This window comes from Oncorhynchus tshawytscha, linkage group LG02 (assembly GCF_018296145.1).
Source record: "Oncorhynchus tshawytscha isolate Ot180627B linkage group LG02, Otsh_v2.0, whole genome shotgun sequence".
NCBI classification, from domain to species: domain Eukaryota; kingdom Metazoa; phylum Chordata; class Actinopteri; order Salmoniformes; family Salmonidae; genus Oncorhynchus; species Oncorhynchus tshawytscha.
Genome location: NC_056430.1, coordinates 26,039,688 through 26,054,767, shown reverse-complemented (window position 1 = coordinate 26,054,767; position 15,080 = coordinate 26,039,688). Strand labels below are relative to the sequence as shown.

Genomic DNA, 15,080 nt, shown 5'->3' with positions numbered 1-15,080 from the left:
GATACAATGGATTTCCCACAGTGTAAAAAAGCCATCGATCCCCCCTCAGCACCAACAGGAGACACTCTAAAGGAATCAATAGAAAGGTCATTAACCGCTGGTTAGAACACACTGGTTTCCTTTATTTAGCTTTTTTTGTTAATTTTAGTTTCGTTTTCCTCTGCTTGGAGCAACAGTGAAGTGGGCAGGGCAGTACAGATTTCTTCTCTTACATCTGCAAGCAGAGTCTGAATGTCAGACAGGATGGCATTGTCTCCCTCAATCCGTGCAATGGCTACTGCTATAGGTTTCAAAAGTTTCAGGCAAAAGTTTTCAGTTCATCTGCAATGTGGTCCCTTGTGTCGGTGCTCATGCAGAATACTGGTTGAGGGGTGGAAATGATGTAGTTAATTATTCCTTATCCACGAACATTCGACCACCCATCAGAGGTGATTCAAGTACAGTCTGCTATCTCTATGATTTGCTTGACCTTCACTTGAACTCTGTTGAACTCTGCATCCAGCAAATTAGTAGATAAAGCATGTCTGGTTGGAGGGGTACATGCTGGGCGAAGAACACTCAGAAATCTCTTCAATACACGTTGCCTGTTAGCATCAGAGGTGAACCAGTTGCATACACAGCTCGAACAAGACATTCATCAGCATTTTTCTGACTACGTTCCTCAATTGAGTCCAAAAAACTTCTGATTCCAGGAGGACCATGAGCCGTTGCTATCGATAAGGTGTCTAATGCATCATTTTCACCTCGAATAGGAGTAGAGAGACTTTTGTCAGAGGTTGCTTGTTGTGAGCGCTGACAGAACTTTATGCACTTGGCCAGATGATTCTGCATGTTTGTTGCATTCTTCACACACGATTTGGCACATTATTTGCAAATGTACACAGCTTTTCCTTCTACATTAGCTGCAGTGAAATGTCTCCACATATCAGATAGTGCCTGTGGCATTTTCCTGTAAATATTAGAAAAAAATTGTTTAAAAAAACAAATACAATTCCATGTATAGATAAATAGTTAAACTGTTAGATTAAACAAGTCCTTTGTAAGTTAAATGTTTTAAATAACATGTATGGAACAGGGGAATTTACACTCCTCAGTTAGCAGGCTCAAGCAAGCTAAAACCCACATGGTAGCAAAAACTAACTTGCAGAAAAGTTAGAAATTATTTAAACACATTTTGCTGTAGGCTACTATTTACTCGTTATCACAAAAGCATGTATGTCATATAAAATATATTCATCCCACCCAGTATCGTAATCAAAACTTACCAGAAAGCATGTAGTCCTTGGCTCAGACAGTGTAGTAGTGTGGGCTCAATAGCATCTCATTAGAGTGCAAGATCTTGAGAATCAGCTGGACATGTGATGGAAGAATGCACTGTGCATGCAGAGGGTTGCAATTCCATTGAATTGGGGATAGTTTAACCAAAGAAAGAGAGACCTAAAATTTCCTTATGTGTATCCCACAAAAAAAGGCTCACTGTTATAAGCTAATGTTTTTGATGAATTTAAGCAAAATTCCACAACTTAACCTCCCATGGAAGATTACCAGAAAACATCCGTACATTTCCCGGAAAGTTTCCGACCCTTTGCCACTCTAGATGCTGCTGTTGGATACCCAATCTAGAACAAATATAGTCAATATAGCTACACTGACCAACTGGAGATATTAGTGTTGGAGTGTTCAACTGGGGTGTTAAACATAATAGTCAGTAAAATTCAGAAGGGATATAAAACTATTTAAACTTCCAACAACATTACTAACAACTGACAGATTATTTTAAAAAGTATTCATGTTAATATACTGGTAGACAGTCAGTCAGTCAGACAGTCAGGTCCTGAGTTTTCATCACTCTTTTTTTTGTAATATCATGATTGCTTTTCAATTTCAATGTCTGCATAGAAAACAAAAAGCAAAACGTACAAGATTTATTTAACCTAAGAGAAAAAATATCCACAGATTAACAGGGAATCGCAAATGGACTTTTCTTACTTATACATGCAGTGTATGTAAATTTAAAAATCCATCAGGAAACAACTCAGACAGACAGAGATTCATTGGTGCATACATCCCATAATCGAGGGGGCAAATACTGCGTCATGAGGATAGGATGCTGATGATGCTAGCCCTACGTGCCTACTGGCACTCCAACCATCAAATACATAGCTATATTATATAGCTATGCCCCTCTATCTTACAATCAACCCCTTTTGGAATTGTCAAAAGATAAGGCAATCAACATATTTTGTTATGGTGACAGCTCTTTTGGTACTGTAGCTCCAGAAATGAGTCATTCCGTTCTTACTCAAAAACATTATTTTTTGTCCTTCACTGATTACAGCATTAATTTGATCGACACTTAGATTAGTAACATCCCAGTCATTCACTTGGGTGTAACTCTATTACAGTAGGTACCTATGTAATTACATTTGCAGGCTTGCCCTCAGAGTCACTAAAGAAAATCGAAAATACTAATTTGGTCATATTTTCCATGACAAATCAAACTGGAATAGTGACTATGTCATATCCAGAAAATTTGAGAAAATAGATTAATGTGAAACAAACCGCTTTTTTTTAATCAATATCGTGACTGTTAGGAATCTGAGTCTGAGGCACAAAGATGTCGCACGGCTGGACACCTGCAAGGAGAGATGCCGTTTGCTTACTGAATTTGGTCCTTCAGCAAGCACTGTGTAACGTCGCTGTTCTCAGATGCCTCTGCTTAAAATATCCTCATAGCCACAAGGCCCAGTCAAATAAATGTGTCCTTGTCCCAAACTATTAGACTTTCCTGGAGGTAACACATTTAGAACAAACTCCATTAATTGACCCACTTAAGCAGGAGCCTACCTATGGGTATTTCTTGGAGGTGTTTTGTATTTTTGTCTTGAGTGGTTATATACTGTTTGTGCACCCTCAGCAAGGAACCTAGATTCTGCGTCTGCATAGAGTGTTGAGTAGGTCACAGTGTTTTATGGTTAATCATGAGTTCACTGTAATTTCATTTTACATAGAAGAATAAACGCACACTCTTAGAAAAAAAGGGTCTTTCCCATAGGAGAACCCTTTGAAGAACCCTTTTTGGTTCCAGTTAGAACCCCTTTTTTTAAGAGTGCAGGCTAAGATGAAGTACATGTTCCAGAATATAGAAAGAGGGCTGCATGAGTGCCAGCTCGGGTGTTTCAAAAGATGAACCGGATACTTCAAGGAGATTTAATCTTAATTTATATATTTGCTTCATTGGCAGACTTATTTCAGGAACAGTTTTGGCTGATACTAATGAGGGATGCTCGGATGGCTCCAAGTGTCCTTATATTTGCCAGCAGATCTGGATGACTTTAATTTACTTAATTGCATAGAAAACTGCTGGAGGGAGGGAGCGTTGTAATTTTCCAAAGAACTTTATGACAACATCTTATTATGGTAAAAAGAGCAACGATGACATCATCACCAATGACAACAGTCTCTGGCCCTGAACTACACCAGGGCAAGGCCTCATGCTTACATCATCAAGTGGAATTTGCAAAAACAAACCAAAAACTTAACTAGGCCAAAAGTGGACTACAAGCATTGGCCAGTGGCAAAATTCACCCATAAGTAGATTCCCACACTGACAGCTCAAAATAATTGTATTTTTCTGTTTTATTCCTGTGAAGTGTAGAGACCCATTACATTTATAAGGTCAGTCTAGAAGGAAACAATCAGAAAATAGCTTTAGGACCCTGCACTCCATAGCATCCAAGCAGCTGTCAGTTTCTCCTCACAGAGAGGAGGGAGCAATGCAAGCTCAGTCATAAACAACAGGGGCATGCTATGGTGATGTAAAGGCTGGGCTATAGTAAACATTTTTCTCTCAATATAAAATAACTAAATCCATGCATTTCTAGAGAGTGCATTATTTTTTTTAAACGTTAATAGTTAACAACCTTCATTAGGATAAAGACACAAATACATTGCACAAGCAATCAAACCCATACTGTATCAACTGTTCATTTGTTTACGATTTCTGCTGAGAGAGACTGAAAATAGTCTGCCTGCTCGCCCCGGCTCCTCCAGAGCGGGCAGCACTGAGTCCAACTGGCAATTATATACCAAACAGATAAGAGTCAGAGTCTTGCTCACCAGGTTATAAGCAATCTGTAGATAAAACCACTGGATAGGACAAGTATTACTAATACGCCTAAGTTTGGAGGGGTGGCAGATAGTCTAGTGGTTAAGAGGGTTCGGCCAGTAACTGAAATGTCGCTGGTTCGAATCCCAAGTCAACTAGGTGAAAAATCTATCGATGTGCCCTTGAGCAAGGAACTTAACCCTAATTGCTCATGTAAGTCGCTCTGGATAAGAGTGCCTGCTAAATGATTAAAATCTAAAATGCTTCCAGATTAGTGCTTTTCTGGGGAATATTACAAACTTGGGGAGGTCTTTAACTTTCAAAATGGTCCATTATGCACTATATGAGTGGTCAAATGTGCTGGATCTCGTAAGACAGACATTCCTAATTCACAGGAGAGATGTTTGAAAAAGCGGGTGAAGAGGTGCCGCAGTTCCCAGTTGGACGACGCCTTTGGGGTGACACAACCGTAATAAAAATTAGTCCCTTGAGAGGGCAAGAACAATATACAGTATATGTCAGCAGAAGTGCAGTATTATCATAAAGAGAAGTATACTACGGAGGAGGAATGGGGGGGAAAGAGAGCCAGAGGAGGTTGAATAGAGAGAGGGAGGAAGGAAGATTGTGAGCTTGAATCGGTTAAAAATGGCAGGAAAAAGGGAGATGGTTTGTTAATAATAATAATAAAATGTAAAATCCCCATATTTGGGGACCCTATTATATATTTTTTACTTCCGTTCAGTTTAGTATGAGAATGGTAGCACCTATCTGCAAAAGCAGAGTGTCAGCGGAAAGCTGAGTATCTTGGCTATTGATTGGTGCCTTCAAATCGTTGGTATGACTTTCTACCATATGGGCATATGAATTTATAAGGGTAGGTCGAGCCAACGACCTCATTTCAAGATGGCTGCTAACTACATTCTGGTTAGCGTTGTGAAGCATAAACAAAATAAACACGGAATGCGTTGATACAAACCGAAAGCTGGGACACCACAGATCATGAGGATATCTTATTTGACTTCCTGTGACCTACCGTTACTGATCACCAGCCCCGAGAGTCAAAATGTTTACTTTACACAACGTTTTCACCAAACAGCAAACATCTTACAAGGTAAGCTTTGATTTGGTCTGTGTTTGAGCTATAGGTACATGGGGGGTATCAAATGAATCCCTAGGTTGGTATCCCCTGTATGTCTCACGACACCACCACAGTGCTTGAGAGAGGTTGGTGTTGCAGAAATTTAACACATATGAACCTTAACTTTTAGGCACATCCAGTGTGCAAAAAAAGTGGTTCTAAAGATGTCGCCGACAGACATGGCAGCTCTGCTTCTAGCTCCTAAGCAACTTTCCAGTATTTTATTTTTTGTGTGTTATTTCTTACACAATTAGTCCAGGATGTTTTTGGGGTTATTACATACAGCCGGAAATAACTTCTGGATGTCAGAGCGGCGGTAACCAGCATTACGACCAGGAATATGACTTTCCCGAATTTGATATTTTTTTCTCACCCCCCAGGAAAATGAGGCTGCTCAAAGACGCAGCCGGTGGAGAAGAGGTATTCGTAGTGGACTTCTAATCTGACGTAGGAGGGGGAAACACCATCCACCGCTTCAAAGTATGTTACTCGCTAATGTTCAGTCTCTGGACCATAAAGTGGACGAGCTCAGGGCGAGGATCCCCTTCCAGAAATACATCAAGGACTGTAACATACTCTTGGAATCATGGCCGCCTACGCTGGGTCCCGCTTTCTTGGGCTTGGCTGCTGCCTTCTTCTTGGGTGCCTTGGCCGGCGCGGCGGCGGCGGGTGCTGGTGCGACTTCTGCCATGTCTGTCGTTCGGTCCGGTAAACACACACACTTACAACACTACGGTAGTCTGTGAGGAGGAGTACTTTGCTGTAGACGCTGCTCTGCGCTATTGAAGCTCCACACCGTGCAGGGGGCTGGCCTTAAACGCAACATGAGAACCATGTATCCTCCGGATATACTGTCCCTGTCCATAAAGCCAGCTGGGTTCTCAGTACATCGCACAGACATGAATAAAGAACTCTCTTCCTATAGGCAGAAACTCAAACAGGAAGTACATGTGCTAAGGTCTATTCAACACTGGTCTAACCAATCGGATTCCATGCTTCAAGATTGTTTTTATCACACAAACTGGGATATGTTCCGGGTAGCCTTGGATAATAACATTGAGTTCATCAGGAAGTGTATAGGGGATGTTGTTCCCACTGTGACTATTAAAACCTACCCAAACTAGAAACTGTGGATAGATGGCAGCATTCGTGCTAAACTGAAACAACCACATTTAACCATGGTAAGGTGACTGGAAATATGGTTGAATACAAACAGTGTAGTTATTCCCTCTATTCCCTCTTAAAGGCAATCAAAAATGGAAAATGTCAGTACAGAGACAAAGTGGAGTCGCAATTCAATGGCTCAGACATGAGACGTATGTGGCAGTGTCTACAGACAATCACGGTTTACAAAGTGAAAACCAGCCACGTCGCAGACACCCAGACATCATCCCTAGCCGCGTCCTCAGAGCATATGCAAGACCAGCTGGCTGGAGTGTTTATGGACATATTCAATGTCTCTCTATTGCTTCAAGATGTCCACCATTGTTCCTGTACCCAAGAAAGCAAAGGTACTGAACTAAATGACTATCGCCCCGTAGCACTCGATTCTGTCATCATGAAGTGCTTTGAGAGTCTAGCTAAGGACCATATCACCTCTACTTTACCTGACACCCTAGACCCACTTCAATTTGCTTACCACCCCAATAGATCCACAGATGATGCAATTACCATTGCACTGCATACTGCCCTATCCCATCTGGACAAGAGGAATACCTATGTAAGAATGCTGTTTATTGACTACAGCTCAGCCTTCAACACCATATTACCCTCCAAGCTCTTCATCAAGCTCGGGGCCCTGGGTCTGAACCCTGCCTTGTGCAACTGGGTTCTGGACTTCATGATGGGTCTCCCCCAGGTGGTGAAGGTAGGAAACAACACCTCCACTTCACTGATCCTCAACACAGGGGCCCCACAAAGGTATGTACTCAGCCCCCTCCTGTACCCTGTTCACCCATGACTGCATGGCCCCACACACCTCCAACTCAATCATCAAGTTTGCAGATGACACAACATAGTAGGTCTGATTACCAACAATGACGAGAGCCTACAGGGAGGAGGTGAGGGCCCTGGCAGAGTGGTGCCAGGAAAATAACTCAACGTCAACTCAGAGTCAACAAAATGAAGAAGCTGATCGTGGACTTCAGGAAAAAGCAGAGGGAGCATGCCCCTATCCACATTGATGGGACCGCAGTGGAGAAGGTGGAAAGCGTCAAGTTCCTCGGCGTACACATCACTGAAGATCTGAAATGGTCCACCCACACAGACAGTGTGGTGAACAAGGCTCAACAGTGCCTCTTCAACCTCAGGAGGCTGAAGAAATGTGTCTTGGCCCCTAAAACCCTCACAAACTTTTACAGATGCACAATTGAGAGCATCCTGTCGGGCTTTATCACCGATTGGTACGGCAACTGCACCGCCCTCAACCACAGGGCTCTCCAGAGGGTCTGCCCAACGCATCACCGGGGGCACACTGCCTGCCCTCCAGGACACCTACAGCACCCAATGTCACAGGAAGGCCAAAAAGATCATCAAGGACACCAACCACCCAAGCCACGGCCTGTTCACCCTGCAATCCTCCCGAAGGTGAGGTCAGTATAGGTGCATCAAAGCTGGGACCGGGAGACTGAAAACAGCTTCTATCTCAAGGCCATCAGACTTTTAAATCCCTAACCGTCTAGCACCTGGTTACTCAACCCTGCACCTTAGAGGCTGCTGCCCTATATATATAGACAGAATCATTGGTCATTTTAATAATGGAACACTAGTTACATTAACAATGTTTACATACTGCTCTACTCATTTAATATGTATATAAGAATAATTATCGTTTAATTACCATAGTGAATTATTTTAATGTTTCTTTATGTGTCAATTAATCCCTTAAGGGATGGGTTGCCAATTGGCGATTTGACAGGAAAATAACATGTCATTCATTCATTCATTCATTAAGTTCATTCAAATTTCATTCATTCATAGATACTGTATTCTATTCTACTGTATTTTAGTGAATGCCACTCCGACATTGTGCGTCCTAATATATATATATATATAGGTAGTATGTACATGTAGGTAGAGTTAATTATATATTTCTTAATTCCATTATTTTACTTTTAGATTTGTGTGTATTGTTGTGAATTGTTAGATATTATTGCACTATTGGAGCTAGGTATCACATTCTGACCTTAGTTATTTTATTATGTCTTTGTTTTAGTATGGTCAGGGCATGAGTTGGGTGGGTTGTCTATGTTCCTTTTTCTATGTTTTGGGATTTCTGTGTTTGGCCTGGTATGGTTCTCAATAAGAGGCAGCTGTTTATCATTGTCCCTGATTGAGAACCATATTTAGGTAGCCTGGTTTCACTTTTGAGTTGTGGGTGAATATTTTCTGTTTTATGTGTGTTGCACCTGACAGAGCTGTTTCGTTTGTTCTCTTTTGTTACTTTGTATTTAGTGTTCAGTTTAATAAAAGGATGAACACTTACCACGCTGAGCATTGGTCTGACATTTCTTACTCCTCGTCAAAGGAGGACGAAGACAAACGTTACACTAGGAATACAAGAATTTCACTACACCTGCAATAAAATCTGGTAAATATGTGTATGCGCCCAATAAAATTGGATTTGATTTGATTTGGACACTTTGGAGAGGTTGAAAGGACACTTGACTGTACCCTGGATACCACATAACACCACCACAATGTTTGAGTGAGGTTGATATGATAGAAATTGCATTTTTATACTGAACAAATAGCATTTAGGAATTGCAAATATGTAATAGCACTGGAATGGTCTAATGCAGGGAAACTTAAATCAGTTTTACCAAATTTCTATCAGCATGTTAAATGTGCAACCAGAGGGAAAATAACTCTGGAACTCCCATACTCCACACACAGAGATGCATACAAAGCTCTCCCTTGCCCTCAATTCGGTAAATCCGACCACAACTCTATCCTCCTGATTCCTGCTTACAAGCAAAAATGAAAGCAGGAAGCACCAGTGACTCAGTCTATAAAAAATGGTCAGATGAAGCAGATGCTAAGCTACAGGACTGTTTTGCTATCACAGACTGGAACCTGTTCCGGGATTCCTCCAATGGCATTGAGGAGTACACCACATCTGTCACTGGCTTCATCAATAAGTGCATTGATGACGTCATCCCCACAATGACCCTACGTACATACCCCAACCAGAAGCCATGGATTACAGGCAGCATCCGCACAGAGATAAATGCTAAAGCTGCCGCTTTCAAGGAGCGGGACTCTAACCCGGAAGCTTATAAGAAATCCTGTTATGCCCTCCGACAAACCATCAAACAGGCAAAGCGCCAATACAGGACTAAGATTGAGTCGTACTACACTGGCTCTGACGCTCATCGGATGTGGCTGGGCCTGCAAACCATTACAGTCTACAAAGGGAAGCACAGCCGAGAGCTGCCCAGTGACACGAGTCTACCAGACGAGCTAAAATACTTCTATGCTTGCTTCGAGGCAAATAACACTGAAACAGGCATGAGAGCACCAACTGTAGAGAAAGACTGATTACACTCTCTGCAGCCGATGTGGCATTCAATATTCACACCTCCGCAGGGACAGACGCATTACCAGGACGTGTACTGCGAGCATGCGCTGACCAAACAGCAAGTGTCTTCACTGACATTTTCAACCTCTCCCTGTCCGAGTCTGTAATACCAACATGTTTCAAGCAGACCACCATAGTGCCTGTGCCCAAGAACACTAAGGTAACCTGCCTGAATGACTACCGACCCGTACCACTCATATCTGTAGCCATGAAGTGCTTTGAAAGGCTGGTCATGGCTCACATCAACACCATCATCCCAGAAACCCTAGACCCACTCCAATTTTCATAACGCACAAACAGATCCACAGATGATGCTATCTCTATTGCCCTCAACACTGCCCTTTCCCACCTGGACAAAAGGAACACCTATGTGAGAATGCTATTCATTGACTACAGCTCAGCGTTCAACACCAAAGTGCCCTCAACGCTCATCAATAAGTTAAGGACCCTGGGACTAAACACCTCCCTCTGCAACTTGATCCTGGACTTCCTGACGGGCCGCGCCCAGGTGGTATGGGTAGGTAACAACACCTCCGCCACGCTGATCCTCAACACAGGGGCCCCTCAGGGTGCATGCTCAGCCCCCTCCTGTACTCCCTGTTCACTCATGACTGCACGGCCAGGCATGACTCCAACACCATCATTAAATTTGCTGATGAAACAACAGTGATAGGCCTGATCACAGACAAAAACGAGACAGCCTATAGGGAGGAGGTCAGAGACCTGGCTGGGTGGTGCCAGGACAACAACCTCTCCCTCAACATGACAAACAAGACAAAGGAGATGATTGTGGACTACAGGAAAAAGAGGACCGAGCATGCCCCCATTCTCATCGACGGTGCTGCAGTGGAGCAGGTTGAGAACTTCAAGTTCCTTGGTGTCCACATCACCAACAAACTAACATGGTCCAAGCACACCATGACAGTCGTAAAGCAGGCACGTCAAAACCTATTCCCCCTCAGAAGACTGAAAAGATTTGGCATGGGTCCTCAGATCCTCAAAAGGTTCTACAGCTGCACCATCGAGAGCATGAAATGGTTGTATCACTGCCTGGTATGGCAACTGCTCGACCTGCGACAGCAAGGTACTACAGGGTAGTGCGAACGGCCCAGTACATCCTGCCATCCAGGACCTCTATACCAGGCAGTGTCAGAGGAAGGCCCTAAAATATTGTCAAAGACTCCAGCCACCTTAGTCATAGACTGTTCTCCCTGCTCCCACGCGGCAAGCGGTACCGGAGTGCCAAGTCTAGGTCCAAGAGGCTTCTAAACAGCTTCTACCCCCAAGCCATAAGACTTCTACCCCCCCCCCACTCCCCTCCTCACACCACTGCCACTCTCTGTTGTCATCTATGCATAGTCACTTTAATTAACTCTACCTACATGTACATACCACCTCAACTAACAGGTGCCCCTGCACATTGACTCTGTACCGGCACCCACCTGTACATATTGTAATTTTTTTTACTGCTGCTCTTTAATTACTTGTTACTTTCATCGCTTATTCTTATCTGTATTTTTTTTAACTGCACTGTCCGTTAGGGGCTTGTAAGTAAGCATTTCACTGTAAGGTTGTATTCGGCACATGTGACTAATACAATTGTTTTATTTTAATTTTATTTACAGACATATGCCACTTTGGAGAGGTTTAGTGACACTTGGAAACGTCCTGTGTCCACACCTGACACCACTTACAAAAACATCTGCCCATTTCTAGTTGTTAGGTCTATCAATCACATTTTTTATCTGATATTGTTCACATGTTGTGGAAGCCATCTGATGTGTTTCCAGCTCTGGTCATCAATAATTCACTTATAGCTTGTCAATGAAAGATGACTTTCAAAACAAACAAAAAACTATCATTTGTGTGTGCTTGATCTTGTGTATTCTGAACTATGTAACTCATAACTATCTTCTGATCATTTCCTCATAATCTCGCAGATGTCTTCTTTCCAAATATTACAAGTTTTTGCATGTCAGAATCATGTAATTACACATGAATAGCAGTTACTTTTGGGTATGTCTATTTAGGGGGAAATCTAAATTTTGCCATTACATTTAAGAGGTTTTTAAGGAACATTTTTACAAAGTGTAAGCAGAGTGAGCTGTACGTCGGATCGAAGACAGGAGGAGAAATGGAAGTGAGTGAGGGCGATGTATCGGAGGGGGTAGGTGTGGTGAAGTTCTCGGAGTCCGAGGCTTGCACCAAGGGTCAGGATAATGATGAGTCTTTTATGGTAGGAGTGACTTTTTAGGAAAAAAGCCATTTGTGGTTTCAGGGTGGGTGAAAACAGAGTTGAGTGCTGTGGAATCGGTGAAGGTAACCAGAAGTGGTCTGGTGATAATTGTGTGTGCTTCTCCTGGTAAGAGGGAGCAGGTGCTCAATGTTAAACAAATGGGAACAAGACATGTGAATTGTTTTGCTCTCAAGAAAAACGTGCCATTGAAAGGAGTGATTACTGGGGTAGTGGTAAATGTGAAAGTTGACCAACTGAAGAGGAAGAGTGTTTGTGATGCTCGTCATTTGGTGCAATGCAGACAGAGTGGCATGAGTGGTGAAACAGAAGAGTCGTCTGTTCTTTTGAGTTGATGGAGACAAATGATGGAGACAAACAAAACATGTATGATTCTTGGAATATTGATCATTGTCATTGTGAACTGGATTGACATGATATAACGTCCCAAGAGAGCTGAGCAGACGAAACGCAAATGACATAGGACCTTTTACTTAATCAAAGGAATTCCAGTCTGCTGTGAAGCATGCATACATGTATTTGGACAAGTAAGAGTCTAAAGTTAGCTTCGTGTACAGATATTATTTGTATCTCATGTTGTTATAAAGTTATTTGCATTGCTAGTTAAAGCCTTCTGTTAGCTAGCCAACATGAAACTTAGCTAGCTAGCGTTAGTTGCTTGGTATCTAACGCCAGCTAACGTTATAAATTGTATATCATTTTGTCAGAAATCCATTTGCATTGCTAGTTGAAGCCTACTGTTGGTTAGCTTTACCTGCAGATTAATACTGCATCATTTCATGCATGTTGCCTAGCTAGCTAGGTGTGTGACCAACTGTATGGGTTGCTGGCTTGCTACATTAGCCAGATGTGTAATGCCTGGGGTGTAGTGGAGGAAGAAGTCAGGCGCAGGAAACAGACTTCAGGGTAGCGAATACTTTTTAATTCACCACACCAGTAAAAACGACACCACCCAAACAAATGCCAGAAAAACCACACATATACGGACAACCGTGACTTAAAGGTGTGCACAATAGTACACAGAAAATAATCCCGCACACCCAGCAGGCGGGCCGGCTAGATAATAAAACCCAACCAATTAACCTAACTAAACACAGGTGTAACTAATAAACAGACAAGGGGAAAAAAGGATCAGTGGCAGCTAGTAGGCCGGTGACGACGACCGCCGAGTGCCACCCGAACAGGAAGGGGAGCTACCTTCGGTAGTAGTCGTGACAAGATGATTAGGCTCCAAGAACCATAAATTTAGCCAGGTGTGTCTGGGGGTGATTACGGCCATCACATGCTTTATGAACATGTGAACAGGTCTAGACAATAGAGACACATCCACTTAGCTAGATGTGTCTGGGATGTAGTTTGATTTGATTTTATATATAATTTGTTTACCAGAGACAATGTGAAGAACAACATGGTAGGATATAGGCCATGGACTAGATAGTGTATTTCTACCTGGAGATGTTATTTATTGTAGGCTACTACTTTCACTGCTTGTTTACTACACTACTTTAATCACTCACAGTGAATACTTAAAGAGATGGGTGGGGTTAAGACTTAAGAGGTTGTGAATGATGCTGAATGGATGTACTCAAAAAAAGCTCTGATTCTACACCACCAAGTGAGCTTCTATGGGTATGTTAGAATATAGCTTTATTTCCTGTGGTCATGTTTTGCCAATGTGCATTCATCCTGACATGAACACAGAGGGACGCCAAGAAGAAATCACTTTGATAACGCTGACCTAAACCCAAAGGGTTTTGAAATGGGTTGAATGTAACTGGGAATGAAGTCTTTATCCTTGTTCTGGATAGGGCCTTGTAGGGATATTTGGAAATAAAATGTAAAGTATTTCTCTACTGTAGTTGTCATCATAGTAAAGTAATAGGTATATAACTAGAGACCATGGACTGTATAACATTTGCATAATAAGGAGCTGTGTGACACCTGATATGTGGACTTTATTTTATTCTTATTATAACTACCTGGTGAAAGTCCTACATACAAATATATAAACTTGTCCGTTTCATTAGGACTCAACGAGGGAAATCATTTATACAACTTTAAACCAGGTATGAAACTGTGTAGGCTGCTACATCAAAAATAAAGGAGTTTACCACTCCTGTTGCAGGTGAAGAGGCGCTCAATAAAAATAAGACTGGACTGCTCTCTAGTTACTACAACCCGAGAAGTGAACAAGATATAGCGTGCTACTATGTACAACAACAGAGCAGGTTATGATCAGTGACTTGACTATTGCCGTTGTTTAGGCAGATCTAACCTAATTTAAGCATACTAAAGAAGGCAAATAAGATGGTCGAACCTTGCGCTTTACAGGACTCGATCGTCAGAGAAAGAAAAAATATACTACAACCATAATATGGTGAAAATACAACGTGCCGACTCTTCTTCTCTAAAGAATTGCGGTATCTTACCTTTTGGTGGAGCCGGTGCCTCTATTGCTGAATCGGGTCCTGGGTGCTGGCGCGCGACTAACCACAATACACTTGAACTCGTTGAAGGAAGGATGCTTGCATTCCTTTAAAATATGAGCAGTTCATCGATGTTTCTTCGCGTCTTAAGCGTTTGGGTAGGGTAGCTAGCAATGTTTAATTGTGTCCGTTCTCCCCATTCAGAAAGCCTGAGAACAGAGCAGTGTGATGTTCGACCAATCCGCTCTCGACGTATCAGCACAGATCAGCTACATTGAGCACTCTTTTTCCTAAAATGTCACAGGACCAATCCCCACAGACCACTCAATACCTAATGTTCGATACACGCCAAATAGTAACCCCAGGCAGCTAAACAATTCCATCACAACAATGGAATAATGAAGACCATCATATTCTATTATTCTATTTTTTTAAAAATCTGTTTTTCTTGTCCAATCTCATTGACCAGCATTCACTGCTGTGGAAGATTTAATGTGTCTGTAAACTTAATCCTTTTAATGTTTTCTCACTGTTGAAAATAAAACATCTATGTTGATGAATTTATTATTTATTAT

General features: G+C 42.2%; 1 protein-coding gene across 2 annotated transcripts in view; it reads right to left on the bottom strand.

Annotated features, from left to right (window-relative positions):
• LOC112218790 (rap1 GTPase-activating protein 1) overlaps nt 1–14,779 on the bottom strand; it is a 130,108-nt gene extending 115,329 nt beyond the window's left edge. The window contains exon 1 of one of the 2 annotated variants that reach the window (XM_024380008.2): nt 14,509–14,779. The gene's annotated coding sequence lies outside the window, so the exon portion shown is untranslated. The remainder of the gene's footprint in view (nt 1–14,508) is intronic. The other variant, XM_024380017.2, reaches the window with a different exon arrangement.
• Nucleotides 14,780–15,080: the final 301 nt, after the last annotated feature.